Below are 16,549 nucleotides of genomic sequence, written 5' to 3'. Positions count from 1 at the left end.
CTGACCACTGTTCCTCACACCCACGTCCCCACGCAGGAGAATCAATAGCGATGTCAGGGAGGAAATACAATGTTTTTTGTTTGTTTGTTTGTTTTTTAAATATATTTTATTGATTTTTTACAGAGAGGAAGAGAGAGGGATAGAGAGTTAGAAACATCGATGATAGAGAAACATCGATCAGCTGCCTCCTGCACACCCCCTACCGGGGATGTGCCCGCAACCAAGGTACATGCCCTTGACCGGAATCGAACCTGGGACCCTTCAGTCCACAGGCCGACACTCTATCCACTGAGCCAAACCGGTTTCGGCAGAAATACAATGTTCACGCGAGAGACGGAGTGGGTTCAGCGTTCACCAGGCACGGTCATCAGAGCAGCGGCCGCCCCTGCTGCTCCTTGGGGCCTCTGGCCCCGGGACCGAGGCTGCCGGTGGGCAGCGCTTAGGATCGGGGTGGGGGGGCCCCCTGTGAGTCAGAGGGCTGAGGGGCCAGGCGGTAACAGGACAGGAGGGCCTGAGCTCTGGGAATATGTCACCCCAGCCCCGAGCAGGGCGCTTCAGTCCGGACACCCCCCCCCCCCACCGCCCCCTCGCCTTTTCCCTGGAGCTACAGACACACAAGAAAGAGGAACCGAGGGCTGCCGTTGCTGCAGGGCGGCTGCCCTCCTGCCCAGGTTTCTGGGGCTCCTGCTCTGTGCCAGCTCCCTGCCAGGCAGCGGGCCAGCTGGACCCGGTCCGCCCTCACGGGGCTGATACCCCAGGTGGGAGGGGCTCGCAGAATGACCGCCTTCCTGGGCTGCAGGACACTCACTGGGCCGCCCCCCTCACCACCCCCCTCACCCCCATTCCCTGGCGGGGCCGACGCCCCATTGGTAGGGTAGCTGGCCTGGGTGAAGCCAGCATGTTCGTCCCACTCACTACTCGACATGGGGCCTCGGGAGGGGCTCCTCGCTGGTGACAGTGTCCCCGGCTGCTCCGCCGGGCTCCGCGGGGCTGACTGCAGCCTGCGCTCTGGGTGTGGGGCGGGGGGGGGGGGGGGGGGGCGCTGTACACGCCCTGCCTGAGGCTGGAGTCTCACAGGGTCCCTTTCAGCTCCCGGCCCTGACACCTGTCCCGGTGGGAGCGGGAGGTGGGAGATGAGGAAGGGCACCCCTTAGGTCACTCGTGGCCCCAGGAAAAAGGCACACCTGGCCTGGCGGTCTGTTTTCCAACTTTTAAAAATGGTGGTAAAGCCCTGACCGGTTTGGCTCAGTGGATAGAGCGTCGGCCTTCGGACTGAGGGGTCCCAGGTTCGATTCTGGTCAAGGGCATGTACCTTGGTTGCGGGCTCATCCCCAGTGGAAGGTGTGCAGGAGGTGGCTGATCGATGTTTCTCTCTCATCAATTTTTCTAACTCTCTGTCCCTCTCCCTTCCTCTCTGTAAAAAATCAATAAAATGTATTTTTTTTTAATTGGTGGTAAAATACACGGAACACAAAATTTACCATCCTGCCTGGCCAGAGTGGCTCAGTGGTTGGGCGTCGACCTTTGAACCAGAAGGTCACATTGGATTCCCAGTCAGGGCACATGCCCAGGTTGCAGGCTCGATCCCCAGTGTGGGGTCGTGCAGGAGGCAGCCGATCCATGATTCTCTCTCATCATAGATGCTTCTCTCTCTCTCTCCCTCTCCCTTCCTCTCTGAAATCAATAAAAATATATATGTTTAAAAAATTTACCATCCTAACCCCCTCCCCGCCCCAGCACACGTTCTCCGCCGACGAACTTGGCCGAGATGCTCCCAGCCGCCCCCGGTCAGAGGCCGGGGAGGGTGAACTGGAGAAGGGAGGGAATCGGAGTCAGAGAGGGCCTTTCTCAGAGACTTGATAAATAAATCACCGCTCATGCTTAATGCAAAGCCCCCGCCGCTGCCGAGCTCCCAGGGAAGAAGCGCTCTTTCAATTAAAACAGCTCTGAGGGGCTTCTCCAGCTCCCCGGGGCCTGCGGCCTCCCCCCGACACCCGGACCCGACTGGGGGCCCTGCGGGGAAGGCCGGTGACCCCCCAGCTCCCCGGGGCCTGCGGCCTCCCCGACACCCGGACCCGGCTGGGGGCCTGCGGGGAAGGCCGGTGACCCCCCAGCTCCCCGGACACGCACACGCTGAGACTGGAATGCAGACTCCTCACCGGCTCACCCAGGGTCACCCTCCTCCCAATCTCACGTCCAAATCATCACTCTCTCTTGACACCCAGGTTTCTCTTCTCCACAGCTCTTGTTGGGGCGGGAAGTTTTTATGGGTGCTACTTGTTTCCTGCTTGTCTGGCCCCCGTGTTTGAATGTCACCTCCATGGGGCTGGGCTCATCTTGTTTCCTCTGAATCCCCAGCCTCTTCACCCAGGACAGTGCTTAGCACGGAGCAGGTGCTCAATAAACTTGTTTACTTTTGTGCCTTTTCGTTAACACCCCAGCTCCCCTGGTTTCACTCAAGGGCAGCAGGCTGAGCGCCCCTGCACCCCAGGCTCTTGTTCTCTGGGCCCAGCAAGAAGGTGAGAGGAGCGTGGGGACCCAGCGGTGCGAGGGCCGGAGCCTTTACATGGATGGACCGTGTCAACCTCACCAGGGCTCATTTTTCAGGCCCTGTGTCAACCTCATCAGGGCCCATGTGCACAAACCAGGCACATGGAGATAAAGTCACGTTTGCCGGTGGCACCGTAGGTAAGTGTAGTGGAGGCAGGATGGGAAGCCAGGCCCGAGGCTCCTGGATCAGGCCCCCTGCTCGCCCTCCCCTCTCTGCCCCTGGAGGAGAGAGCTTTTATGGCCACCAGGTGCTGAGAAGCATGAGTCCCCGCTCACCTCAGGGGCCTGGCGTCCTGGCATCCCCGTGGCCAGTGATGAAAGGAAGAGCCCCAGCCTCCTTGTGGGCTGAGATGGAAATAAGCGCTCGATCGATGTGCGGGTCTGGAAGCCTGTTCCTCCGCGTTTGCTGCAGACGCATTCCGTGCCCAGCACAGCACGTGCTTCCAGGGCGGGCCTGGGCTGCAGCCTCCTTCAGGGGACCCCGCTCAGCAGCCCTGCGCAGCTGACAGTCAGCCTCCATTTCACTGCGAGGAAACTGAGGCCCCAAAGGCCGAGTCACCTCCAGTTTGTTACGATTCCCAGGAGGAGGGGGCGCCTCGTGCCCCGCAGGGCCACACGGGCAGCACCAGGGCCCGGCAGGAAGCAGGGGGAGGGGGGAGGCGTGGACAAGAGCCTTTCTGGGGGTTCCCACGGAAAGGCAGGCGTGGGCCTGGCTAGTTTGGGTCATCTGGGTCGTTTTAGAGCACTCCATGGTCTGGGACTTGGCTGGGGTGCGGTGGGCAGGGGCGAGTGGCCACGTGGGGAGGGTTGGGGGTGTGGCCTCTGGACGAGTTGGTTTGCGTGGGAAAGACACCCCCGCCAGGCGGAGTCCTCCACCGAGTCCTCCACCGTCTCTAAGAGTCGGCCAGCCGTGGGAGGGCAGTCTCTCAGGGTCAGCCACGCTCCAGACACCAAAATGTCAGAAACACAAGGTCACCCAAGGTCGCTCAGAACAGGACTTGAGACCTGGGTCAGCCCGCTTCAGAGCCCTCGCCCTTAGCCGCTCTGCAGCGAGATTTCCTCTCTGCAGCAACACCCTTGCGAACGCCACACGGAGAGAACTCAGGGCAAGTTACTGCAAAACCAGCCTCTGAGCAGAGATGGCTGCAGGTGGGAGGGCAGGATGAGGGCTGCAGGGGGGAGGGGAGGATGAGGGCTGCAGGGGGGAGGGCAGGATGAGGGCTGCAGGGAGGAGGGCAGGATGAGGGCTGCAGGTGGGAGGGGAGGATGAGGGCTGCAGGTGGGAGGGGAGGATGAGGGCTGCAGGGGGGAGGGGAGGATGAGGGTTGCAGGGGGAGGGGAGGGGGAGGGCTGCAGGTGGGAGGGGAGGATGAGGGCTGCAGGTGGGAGGGCAGGATGAGGGCTGCAGGGGGGAGGGCAGGATGAGGGCTGCAGGGGGGAGGGGAGGATGAGGGCTGCAGGGGGAAGGGCAGGATGAGGGCTGCAGGGGGAGGTGGGAGGGGAGGGTGAGGGCTGCAGGGGGGAGGGCAGGATGAGGGCTGCAGGTGGGAGGGGAGGGGGAGGGCTGCAGGTGGGAGGGGAGGATGAGGGCTGCAGGTGGGAGGGCAGGATGAGGGCTGCAGGTGGGAGGGCAGGATGAGGGCTGCAGGGGGGAGGGGAGGATGAGGGCTGCAGGGGGAAGGGCAGGATGAGGGCTGCAGGGGGGAGGTGGGAGGGGAGGGTGAGGGCTGCAGGGGGGAGGGCAGGATGAGGGCTGCAGGTGGGAGGGGAGGGTGAGGGCTACAGGTGGGACGGGCAGGAGCCAGTCTGGGGCTCTCTGCAGCCAGGTGGAGAGTCCCGAGAGGGTGGCTATGAGCTGGCATCGTGGTGATTAAATCCTCTTTTCAGTTTGGGAGAAAACCAGCAGCTTAAATCTGCACCACCCCACCCCCCCCCCCCCCGCCCCATCAGAAAGAACCCAGATTGGATCAACTGGTGCTCACTGTGCTGCTGGGCCACATCCTGCTTCTGTGACCGGGGTGGGGGGGGAGGGAAGGGGGACCTTCCTGCATCACGATTGGGGTAGGCAGCTGGACGGGAAGCACAGCCTGGACGGAAACAGCAACATCTGCTGGAACCTCCCAGGAGGAAAACTCCCCTTTTGTTGCATATTAAGTCATTAAGACACAAAAAAAGAAAAAGAGGCCTTAATTTCCCCACCATATGCAGGCAGTATTTCAATGCAAAGCTACCCAGGGAAATGCCCTGCCTGCAGCTGACGGGCTGTGGGAGGAGGGAAGGTCTCAGGAGCCTGGGCTGGATCTGCTCAATCCCGTATCCCAGGCTTCTCTCTGCTTCCAGGACTAGGCCTGGCTCAGAGCCCTGGACCACACTGGGGGTTCAGACTCGTGCCTACACCACTGCCCCAGCCCCTTGCCCAGATTTCCTCTGGGGTCACGGGCATGCCCCTGAACCTGCTGTCAGCCTCCTGGGCCACTGGGCATTTCCCCGCCAGCTGCCCAGCCTGGTGCTGAGTCCATCTGCCAGACCTCCCTCGGTCGGCTCCTGGGAGGGGAAAGGGCTCTGGGGTCCGCAGTCCTGGGCTTGAAACCTGCACCAACCACTTACCTGGCCACGTGACCTTGGTTGGAACCTGGCACCTCTGGGCCTCAGTGTCCTCATCTGTAAAATGGGTGCAGCAACATGTCGTAGCTCTGCTGTGGGGTCTAAAGCCAGCGCTGAGCAGGGTGGTGGCGGCGCTGCTCCCCACTCTCCTGATGAATGACGGGCGGGCGATGCCTGTCCCATCCCATCTGCACGTGGCAGCGTCACCCGAGCCGGCTCACGAAGGCGCATGTCACCCTGTTACGTGTCTCCTCGTTGCAGGGCTTTATGGCCCCGCTCCCTCTGCACTCCGCATGGAGACGGCGCTGCCCCTGCTCCTCCTGGGCCAGCAAATTGCCCACGTGCTCTTGCTCTGGCTCCGTCTTCCCTGACCTCCTCGGCCCACACAGCGCATCCCGCCTGCTCCATCTCCCAGGCCCGGGGGCTCCATCTTCGCTCTAAGCATGAAGAAGGGTCTTGGAGAAGACAGCCCCCCGATGTCATCACAACCCCAGGTTATTTCTACCTTTCTTTTTATTATTATTATTATTATTTTTTAAATTTCTTTATTGATTAAGGTGTCACATATTTGTCCTCATCCCCCCATTCCCATCCCACACCCCTCCCCACGGATGCCCCAACCCCCTGTTGAACTTAACCATTGGATAGGCTCATATGCATGCACACAAGTCCTTTGGTTGACCCCTCCACCCTCCCCTACCCTCCCTCTGAGGCCCGATAGTCCGATCGATGCCTCCTTGTTTCTGGTTCTGTTCTTGTTCATCAGTCTATGTTGTTCATCATTTCCCCTAGATGAGCGAGATCATGTGTCACTAGAGATATACTTATAAGAACTGAATGTGAGACGAGCAATGATAGTTATGCTGACAGGCAAATGAATCAGTCTGTAGTGAGTTTCTTTCTGGACCAACAGTTCTTTTGAGACCCAATTTCAATGTCCACCAGTTCCTTATGTGTACATGTCAGCACTGACCCCTCAGCTCTGGATGGTGGACAAATGGTAGTAACGGAGGTCCGACTCCCTCTGGTTTGGTCTCGGCCGGACCCAGGGGCACGGCTTCACCCGGACTCAGGGGCACGTGGCCTCACGAAGACCCAGGGGGCGCGTGGCCTCACCCGGGCCCGGGACCCAGCCTCACCCGGATCCAGGGGCACAGGGCCTCACCCGGACCCAGGATCCGGCTTCACCCGTACCCAGGGGCACGTGGCCTCTCCCAGACCCAGGGACGCGTGGCCTCACCCGGATCCGGGACCCAGCCCCACCCTATTTCTACCTTTCTGTCTGCCAGACTTGGCAAGTGGATCTGACCTCCTGGCTGCAAGGTGGCTGCTGTGCCTCCAGGTAGCACCTCTGTACTCCAGACAGAATGAGAAATCTGAGTGGGTGAAACTGTTCCAGGATCCTCTGTCTGGTCCTTTTAAATGACATCGTGGAGGCCAAAAACTGGTCACGTGGCCACTTTCAGCTGCAAGAACGTCTGGCAAAAGGAGTGTTTTAGCTTTCCATCCTCTTAAGAAGAGAAAGGCAAAGGAAAGAGGGCTGAGAGTGGCTTTGGGCACCTGGTCCTTGCTATCTGCCAGCGACAGACAGAGCTGGCGGCCTCGCTTAGGATGCGACCTTGCGCGAGGTATTTGCTGGAACTCCTGTCTATTCACTCGGAAAGCGCGCACAGCCAGCACCTCCCTGGCGGAGCCGCAGGCCTGGAACACAGTGCGTGTTTAACACATGGTAAACAGCATTGTCATCATTATAATAGGGAAACGACATTTACATAAAAGGCAGGCAGCAGGCCCAGTTCATGTATTTCTGGAAAATTACTGAACTATCCCAAATTGTACAGAAATCTCAACCGAAAGTCCCTGCAGAGGTAGCTTAGAGCTTTGCTTGGAGAGGCCTGAGGCTGAGGAGGGTGGAAACTGCTAACCTGTTTTCCTTCGGAGCTGGGGGGAGGGGAATGAGGAGGGGGGCAAACAGAGGAGGGATGCGAGCAGCAGGCTCCCGGGAGCAGCTAGGAGCCCGCCTGGCCCTGAGGGACACGAGGCCAGACAGACGAGGCCTGGAGGTCCCAGAGCAGGGGTGACCTGGATGTATGCCGGGCCTGGCCTTCTCCTTGGTGGAGCTGGGCCCCCCACTCACCCACTCACTGTGATGCACTTTATTTTAAACAAGGGAGAGAAGAAAGCCGGGCTGCTGGTCCTGCCAATGAAACAGCTCACTTCTGCGCTGAGGTTCCCGCGCAGGTGCTGAGAGCTGGCGGCAGCAGGTGAACTGGCCTCCATGCGGAGCTGGGGGCTGTGACCTGGGCTTCTGGGGTCCCTCGGGGATGAGAACCAGGGAATAAGAAGAGCAGACAGCCCGGCCGGTGTGGCTCCGTGGTTGAGCATCGACCTATGAACCAGGAGGTCACAGTTCGATTCCCAGTCAGGGCACGTGCCCAGGTTGTGTGCGGGCTCGATCCCAAGTGTGGGGCATGCAGGAGGCAGCCAATCAATGGTTCTCTTTAATCATTGATGTTTCTATCTTGCCTTCTCCCTTCCTCTCTGAAATCAATAGAAAAAATATATTTTTTATTAAAAAAGAAGAAGAAGAAGAGCAGACACACAGAATTCCTTGCTTATCTGGCCCAGGTGCCTCAAGGCCCCCAAGGGGCCGTGGACCAAGCTAGGGAGAGTGGATGACCCTGACCATTGGGCCACCCAACCCATTGGGATTGGAGCTGGTCTCCAAGCAGTCAGTCCCTGGTCCGGGGGAGTAACACGGACTTGTCCCCGGGTCCTGTGCACACCCCCCGTGGCCCGAGTGGGTAAGCAAGGAGTCTGGGACAAGTAGGTGCTCCAGAAACTCATGTCAGGGTGGGAGGTGGCAGGCACCCCTCCGGAAAACGCGTGCCCTACCGAGTTGTCCCGACGCCCGGCCTGTCTCCTTAGCTCAGTGTCCTGCAGGGAGAAGACCGTGAGGGGCGGGACCGTGCGTCCTGCCTGGCGAGGTCACTCACCTCTACTGAGTATACACTGAGCACTGACTGCGTGCACTGCCCTGGGCCAGACAGGGCTGCGGTCCAGCCGTCGGAGAGTGCCGAGTGTCTGCAAGCAGCTCAAGGTTTTCATGGAAATCTGCTGATTTTCCCCTCCGGCACGTTTTTCTTAGAGGTGGCTGGGAGCGAGTCACTGCGAGAGAGACACGAAGGGAAAATTGAATTAGGAGAGTTAGTGTCCTGATGGCCAGCCCAGCAGGCACCGGGCAGCCGGCTCTCCTGGGGAGCGAGCTGCCCACGTGGGGTGGGAGTTGGGCAGGAAATCAGAAGCTGTTGCCTGACCCGTGTGTCCTTCTGAGGCCGCGGGCTGAGCTGGGCCCAGGAATAACTGTCCCCCCTCCCATCCCTCCCCTGCCAGCCGCCCCCACCCCCAAGGCCTGACCTGCCGTCAGATTTGCCTTGTTTCTCTGGTCATTTGTTCCTCCTCGGGGAAGGTCACTGACCTGGTTCCCCAGGGGCCGGCGGTGGCCTCTGCAGTGGCCTTGGGCCCAGGTCCTTCAGCCCCAGGAGCCTGACCCCGCCCACTTCTCCTACAGGTCTCACCCCTCCCCCCCCCCCCCCCCCCGGGCCCCAAACAATGCCTCCTGAATCCGGGCTGAGGGTCAGCACTCAAGGGGGCTCCCACGGTCATCCAGACCCCTGCCTTCATCCCTGCTCAGGGCACTCCCCGAACCCCCAGTCCCAGCCGAAAGCTACCCCAGGACTGCCGCATCCTCCTCCCCACCCCCACGCTGCTGCTGGGCAAACAGTCTCCCACGATGGATTACTTCTCAAATGCATGCAGATGCCGTGATAAATAACTTCCAAATTCTTTTAAAAACGCGCCTGAATGAATGCTCCGTCGCTCTTCGTCCTCTGCGGGTGTCTCCATGGGCTAATACGAGGCCCCCCACCCCCACCCTGGCTATGTGGAGTTTTCTGATGTTACGAAGGGTCCCTCCTACTGAATAAGGTCAGCTGCCCTGATTCAACACCATTAACCCAGGACAGCAAGGTGGGGACAGCCGTGGCCAGGGAGGGTCTGGAAGGCAATCGGCGGCAGGGGAGTTTCCAGGAGAGCTGAGGCTGCACGGGGCGACCTTGCTGGGGCCTGATTTTTGCTCTGAAGAACAGACAGGGGTACCCTCATCGGCTGTCAGGACGACCTCCCAGGCCTTGGCTTTGGCCTTTCTGCTTTCGACCGGGGAGCTGCCAGCACCCCAGGCCCCAGCGGGTCTGCCACGTACACTCCCGCACGTCGGAGACACTGTGCACAGGAGGCTTTCGTCGCCACGCCCCTGCCTCCCTGCTATTTGCATGCGTGTTGCTTGTGTAGAGTCTGTCTCCCCCACAGCCCTGAGCCCCAGGATTGCTGAGACCTCCTCACCCCTGGACCTAGCTCCTGGCTGAGGCTCAGCCTTCAACCCTGTCACCGGATCCACTGTCCAGGCCACGTGTGTGCCCTGCCTCAAAACAGCAAAACGAAGCAGAGGAGATAAATGTTCTCAGTACATTTTATTAAACCCAACATGTCCAAAATGGTTATCGTCCCGACATACAGCCAATGGAAGGCTGGCTAATGAAATATCTTACATCTTGGTTCTAAATCTTGGAAATCTGGTGTGGATGTACTCACTGTATATCTCTATTCAGCTTCTTCTACATCGTCACCAGAAAGATTTGCTTTTCATTTCGATTTCAGAAAATTTTCAGTTGAAAAGCAGATGCAAAGGTCCAAGTTCTTCCAACCATCCTTGTGAGCTTCCAATAACGGCATCAAGGATCTCTTCTGAGATGTGAATGAGCTGAGAGCAAAGGAGATGCGAAAATGAAATCGCCGCCCAGGTCCCACGAGCTGCATTCCAAGCGCCTGGTGGCCACGCGTGGCCCACGGACAGCACCGCAAGGGCGCTTTCCCCGGGGACAGGAAGTTCTGGGGACAGAACGCGCCCAAGCCTTCGTGTCCTTCGGGCGGGACACGTTAACCCATCGGGCCCTGGATCAGACCCTCAGCTCACCCCTGAGGGGCTCGGGGTCAGGGCACACGCTCCCTGTGGCCCCAAAATGCCCCCCACTGAAACCTGCAATGTTTTTACAAAATCCTGGGCAAGGAAACGCAGACCCTTCCCAGCTCACAGCGAGAAGGCCGGGTGGTTCCACGCTCCCTCCAGACCTCTGCTCTCTAGACGGAGACTCAAAACCTAAAACTTCCAGTAGGCTTTTCAGAGACCATTGCCTCCAAGAACGAGGGAAAAGAGAAGTCCCACACAAGGACACCTTGAAGCACTTCCTGGCGGGGCCACCCGGCTAGGGACGCCGGGGCGTGGCGAGTGAGGGTCACCCCAAGCGGGCAGCAGCCACGTTCTGTGCCCGCTCGGTGCGCTTGCCGCTATCCCAGGGTTTGGGTCTGCCTGCGTGGATCTCCTCGCAGCCCCGAAGACATAAATAATTCATCCCCAAAGTGACACATTGGCTGAATTTGCTCAGAGTCGAATCCCTAAAATATGTGTTCAATTAGGATTTGGTGAGGCCAGTACCCGCCTCGGATAGCCGCGGGCGGGAAATAAAATCTGGAGAGCTTACCCAGCAACTGACACTTGGACTCTGCACGTTCTCTGACCCCGGGTCCCCGTCGCCCTGCACCTTCCTAGCGATGGGCTGGAGGCGTGGCGGCGGGTTCCAGGTGCGGCCTCGTCTCTGGCTGAGTCCGCCTCGTTACCGTGCCGGAGGCAGGTGGCACCTCTGCCTGCGCCTGCAGGGCCGCGGGGCTGTGCTCGGGAGTATTCACGGCTCCTGTAGGCTCCACGGAGGCATGTGTGGTGCTTGGCGTTTGGTGATGTGTTCAGGGGAGGCGGGCGCCCAGCCTTGGCAGAAGGGCCCCTCCCGGCCTCTGCCTCCGCCCCGCCAGGCCTGCCCTCGGAGGAGGGGGGGGGGGCCTCTCAGGGCTGGCACCCGGCCTGGAACTCAGGTAAGAGATGGGATGAAAACCCCAATTAAAGATGCGCAGAAACATTGGTCTCCGTGCCTCCATTCAGGGTCCTCACCCTGTCCTGGCTGCCTGACCACGTGTCTGGCGGAAGCTGGAAGAAACCAGGGGGAGGAGGAAAGGTCAAGATAATAACATTAAGGGGTGGGGGGGCCCCAAGAGACTCCAGGTTCTGCGACCTTCCTCCCCTCTCCTTCCCTCCCTTCCTTCCTCCCTCCCTTCTCCCCGTCCTTCCCCCCTCCATTTCCCTCTCTCCTGCCCTCCTTCCTCCTTCCTATTCTTTCTTCCTTCCTTTTGTCCTCCTGCCTTCTCTTCTTTCTTGCAACACTTAATAAGCACCTACTAAGTGCCAGGTGCTAATAAAGATGCCAAATTACATCAGGTCCTGTAGCAGCAAAGCCCCGCCCCGCCCTCAGGATGCACATGCCTAGAGGAGGTGGGGAACCCTCCACAGGCACCCCGCCGCCACTCACCTCAGTGCTCCCCGCTTCCTAAACACCTCCAAGCCCAGGGAAGCCCAGGCTGTGGCCTCGTGGCCTGACGCCCCCCTGGGGCCGGCCTGCGCTGGGTGCGGGGAGACAGGTGTGCTCACTGGAGCCTCTCACCTGCCAAGGAGGGGCTGGTGGTGGAGGTGAGCTGTGGAGGGCGTGAGGCCTGGAGCTGGGGAGCAGGCCGCTGGGCGGGGAGGGGCTGTCGTGTGGAAATAATGAGAACAAGCGCAGGCTCCTGACTCAGGGCCCCTCCGGCACCTCAGCCCCTGCCATTTGCGTTTGGCAGAGACCTGACAGGCGGGGGGTGGGGGCTGTCCCGTGAGCCAAGGGAGGCCGGCGCCCTGGAAGCGGGGCGCCCAGTGACTGGTTAGGGGGCGCACTGGGCTTTCTGTGGGGGATCCTAAGTGGGATGCGGGAGCGGAAACTAGGGAAGCTGCCCGTGGTCGCTGCAGTCCCGGCCGCCCAAGTGGCGCCGTGGGCTGTGGGTCAGGTTGTTTTCATGCCCCGTCCGGCCCGTTTGCATTTCAGTCTCTCAGCGCGGAGTGCCCTGTCCCTCCCGGGAATGAGCTCTTCTTTCCGTGGATTTAGTCGCATCCAGACAGCGTCACAGCGTGGACACAGGAGCTGAATCTGGAAGGAAAAGGAGAGGTGAGTTGTCCCTGGAAAGGGCGTTCCAGGCCTCGGAAGCAGCTTCTGGAAGGAACAAGGGGTCCAGGAAATCCTGAGACGGGGCAGGGAGGGGGCAGGGAGGGTCAGGGTGAGTGGGTGCGTGAATGAGGACGGAGGGGAGCAAGCACCAGGTCACCAGGTGTGTGGGCGGTACCTGGGGGTGATGGGGAGCCCCCGAAGGGCTTTAAGCAAGGGCAGGCCACTGGAGTGACTGCCAGAAGGATGGATGTGAGGACATGGGGACCAGGCACTGCGGGGGGCTTTGAGAGGGGGCGGGAAGATCTGCCATCACAGGAGCCTGGGGGCCTGAGCCACAAGAGGACAGTCAGCACGGACGGCGAGCTGTTCCCCGGGGAATCCAGGCATCCGGGTGACAGGGGGACGCTCCGGGTTCCACAGGACAGCCTGGGTGTCCGTAGGGACAGCTCTCCAGATGTGGGAGGCCGTGTTCTCCACCCAGGCTTCCGACTCGCCCTGGCCAATGTTTGCAACAACACGTCTCCGGTGCAGCTGACACCGACTCACAGAACTCATTGGCTGAAGGCGAGGGCAGGACTGGGCTGGGCTGGGCAGGACTGGGCTGGGCTGGCCCTCGACTGAAATGTTGCAGCGAGGCGCCTCGTCAGTTTGCACAAATGACCGGGGAGGTGGTGGCCACCCGCCGAGCATCTCCCATCAGGTATTGTGAGAATGAATGAATGAATGAATGGGTGAGTGAATGAATGATAACAGCAAAGCGCCTGCAGCTGACCACTGTGCTCCCTTGCAGAACGAGAAGTAAGCTTCCTCGGTGACCAGGATGTAATTGACGTTCCTAATGAGCCGTTGAGTGCGTTGTATAATTACAGACCTGCAGCCAGTTGCTACTTAGAGAACAAATCACTTCTCTGTTGAGCTGAACGAGGCCGGTGATTTACCAACGTGAAAACGAATGGGGTGGCCCAGCCACCGGGTGTGATGCGCAGCCATAGGACCGTGGAGTAGTGACACGTGTGCACCCATAAATCCGACGCCACGCGAAAAGCATGTTCCCTAGCAAATGCCAAAGAATAACGGAGCCATAAAAACGCACGGTGCCCAGCGCGTGCGTGTGAGAGCAGGCATGATAGGGCGGGTTTCCATGGACAGTCAGCCGGGGTCCCCGCCGTCACTCCCCACTCTTGGCCTTCCTTCTCCAAGCTGGGCAGCGCCCCATCTTGGCAGTCTCCCCACGTCTCAGCGGCAAATGCCGGTGAAGCTCCGTGCCGGCGAGGAGCGTTTCTTGTCCTTTGCGTGGCTTCGGGCCACGCTGTCAGTTCATCACAGAGCTTAGCGTGTGATCAGACAAGATCTCACTTGAGCCCTTCTAATCTGGCAATTTTGCGAAGGCCCACGGAGTGGCATCCATCACATTAACGATAAGACCCTTTCGCGGCCGGTGCCGGCTGCAGACAGGAGCCTCGGGGAGCCTGGCGGGGAGGAGCGGGCAGGAAGCCGGCTCCCTCCCCTGAGCCCAGCGTCTGCATCTGTCAACAAGGGGTTCGGTCCGGGTTCTCTCCTTGTAAGGCCCCCGAGAGTTCTCAGACCCTGGTTTCCTCCCTCGGACGTGCCGTCTGTGGCTGTCTCGGGCCCACGTTGTGTAACTGATCCGGAACGTGGGGAAAGGCTGGGAGACCCACCGGGACATCTGGGGCCCTTTGTGCTCAGAGGGCCCTGGGAGCCACTTCTTCACGTGCCCAGTCAGGGGGACTCGGCCTGGCACTTGAGCGGGATCTTCGAAACACGGAGGAGAGAGAGTCTGTTTGGGGGACGAGCTGAGCTTGGGGGTAGCCTTCGGCGCACACTCCCCAGAGCCGTTGTAGCTGATCTTGCAGAAGTAAGATCCCACTGTGTGCGCTGCTCTCTGGGGAGGCTGTGGGGAGGAGACCCCGTGGTGGAAGCTCTCTGAGGTCTTCCAGGGGGGATGCGGGCTGGCTGGGGGTCACCTCACCAGCTGGGTGGGATTGGGTTGGACAGATGGACAGAGACGAGACTTTCTGGCAAAGGTTTGCGAATGAGAGAGGCCCAAGATCCCTTTGGCCAGTGTGACCAGCCGGAGGAGACGTTTCCCTTCCAGACACGTCACTGCCTGGCGCTCCTTGGATTCCCTTCCGGGCCGGGACCTCCCTTAAGTAAAGTGAAGAGAGGGGAGGAAGGCTCCGGGGACTGACTCAAGACACTGGGGCCCCTTTGTGGGTATCTCCCCAGAGGTGGGCCCTGGAGAGGAGCTGCTCTCCTGGACCGTGGGGCTGTACCCCATGTCCCAGGGGGGCTCTGCCTGTCCCAGATCATTAATCCGCTTCAGACCTTCGGTCTATTCGTCCCAACTCATCCCAGGATATTGCTCCAAGTCGTGTGCAAAGAGCAAATCGGTGCAACTAGTTCAGGAAGCCGTCAGCATCTACTAACGTCCACCCGGCCTGGTGGCCCAGCAATTCCGCTCCCTCCTGTGCCTGAGCTCCTGGAGACTCTCACGCCAGCGTCCACGGCAGCTTTCCCACACGTCGCTCCAACTGGAACACGCTCCAGTGTGTGTCCACAGTAGAAAGGATGACGGGATGCCTTCATACAACCGGAACACGATGCAGTGATAACACGGGACAAAGTGCCGAGAGACAGAACAGCCTGGATGAACCTCGGAGGCACCACGCTGAGCCGGTGGAGCCAGGCACAGACGTCCATGCTGCAGGCCGGCTATTTGAAGTTCAACCACAGAAAAAAACTATTCTGTGGCGACAGAGGACACGAGCGTGGCAGGATCGAGCGGAGTTGACTGGGGAGGGATTTCTAGGGGCTGAAAATGCTGCTTTTGTCTGCGTGGTGGCGACCTAGTTGTATCTGCACAAAAACTCATCGAGCAGTCCCCTTAAGGCTTGTGAGCTTTTTCCTGGGTGAGTTACAGCTTTACAAAAAGGGGAGAAGACTATGACAACGGGACGGTGTCCCGTGCAGAATTTAACCTTGTTCGAAAAGAGGCCGGGCCCTTATCCTCAGCTCCTGGGAGACGCGAAGTCCATGGGATGTCTCGCCTGATACAAGTGCCTTTGCTCACCAGGGGCCGGGGGCCATGCCAGGAAGTCTAACAGTGTCATTTTTTGGAGGGGGAGGGCTTGGGTCCTATTGTCAGCTGGACCCCAGAGGGGCTGGAGACTGAGATCAGCCACAGGGGAAGTCGACCACGTCTAGGATGGAGCCCCGACACCCGGGCTGGGGGCTGCCCTGGTGGGCGACACTCCATGCGCGTTGCCCCATGTCACTGCTGGGAGATGTTAACTCTGTCCCCGCCGCCCCTGGGAGGGGACCCCTGGAAGCCCCACGTATGGAACTTTCCTGGGCTCTGCCCTACGCCTCATCCTTTCACTGATTTTCATGTTTCCTTTCTCGGTCATAAACCCTGAGCGTGACTGTAGCTGCTCCCAGTGAGTTATCAAACCCGAGGGTGGTCTGGGGACCACTGGTGTCAGGAGAGAGGGTGGTCTGGGGACCACTGGTGTCAGGAGAGAGGGTGGTCTGGGGACCACTGGTGTCAGGAGAGAGGGTGGTCTGGGGACCACTGGTGTCAGGAGAGAGGGTGGTCTGGGGACCACTGGTGTCAGGAGAGAGGGTGGTCTGGGGACCACTGGTGTCAGGAGAGAGGGTGGTCTGGGGACCACTGGTGTCAGGAGAGAGGGTGGTCTTGGGGACTGTTCCCCTAACTTTGCAAACAGCGGCCCTAAGAGGACATGAGAGAAGACGGGCGGGGAAGGTAGTCCCCGCGTGGCCCGGTCCAGCAGCCACTCCTCCGCAGAAGTTCAGGTCACTGCCACCTGGGTCCCCTCACAGAAACTCCCAGTTCCCTGTTTCGATGCCAACAGACAAGCAGACGCATTTCTGAGCCACTGAGTTACAGACCCCTCCTTGGGACGTGGCCTTTTGAGCCTCATCCTTGGGTTGTGCCCCTGTGTCTCCGCCCCAGTCACGTGTCCCGGGGGAAAACTAATCCTTTCCAAGAAGCTGCGGACCCTCCAAATCCCGTTTTCTTAGATCCCATCGGACATTCACCCTCTGGTTCCCAGAGACTGAAAACGCAAATAGGACTGCAGATAATTTATCGGGAGAACTGCAGATAGCAAACGATTATGTGTATCTGTTGGTTTGTTTCCCACATCTGGTCACCGGGCCAAAGAAACATAATTAATTTTTTGGTTCCAAAGAGACAATTCCACCCATGATACACA

The sequence above is a fragment of the Eptesicus fuscus genome, chromosome 6, assembly GCF_027574615.1.
Source record: "Eptesicus fuscus isolate TK198812 chromosome 6, DD_ASM_mEF_20220401, whole genome shotgun sequence".
Classification (NCBI taxonomy): Eukaryota; Metazoa; Chordata; class Mammalia; order Chiroptera; family Vespertilionidae; genus Eptesicus; species Eptesicus fuscus.
This window is presented reverse-complemented; position numbering follows the sequence as displayed.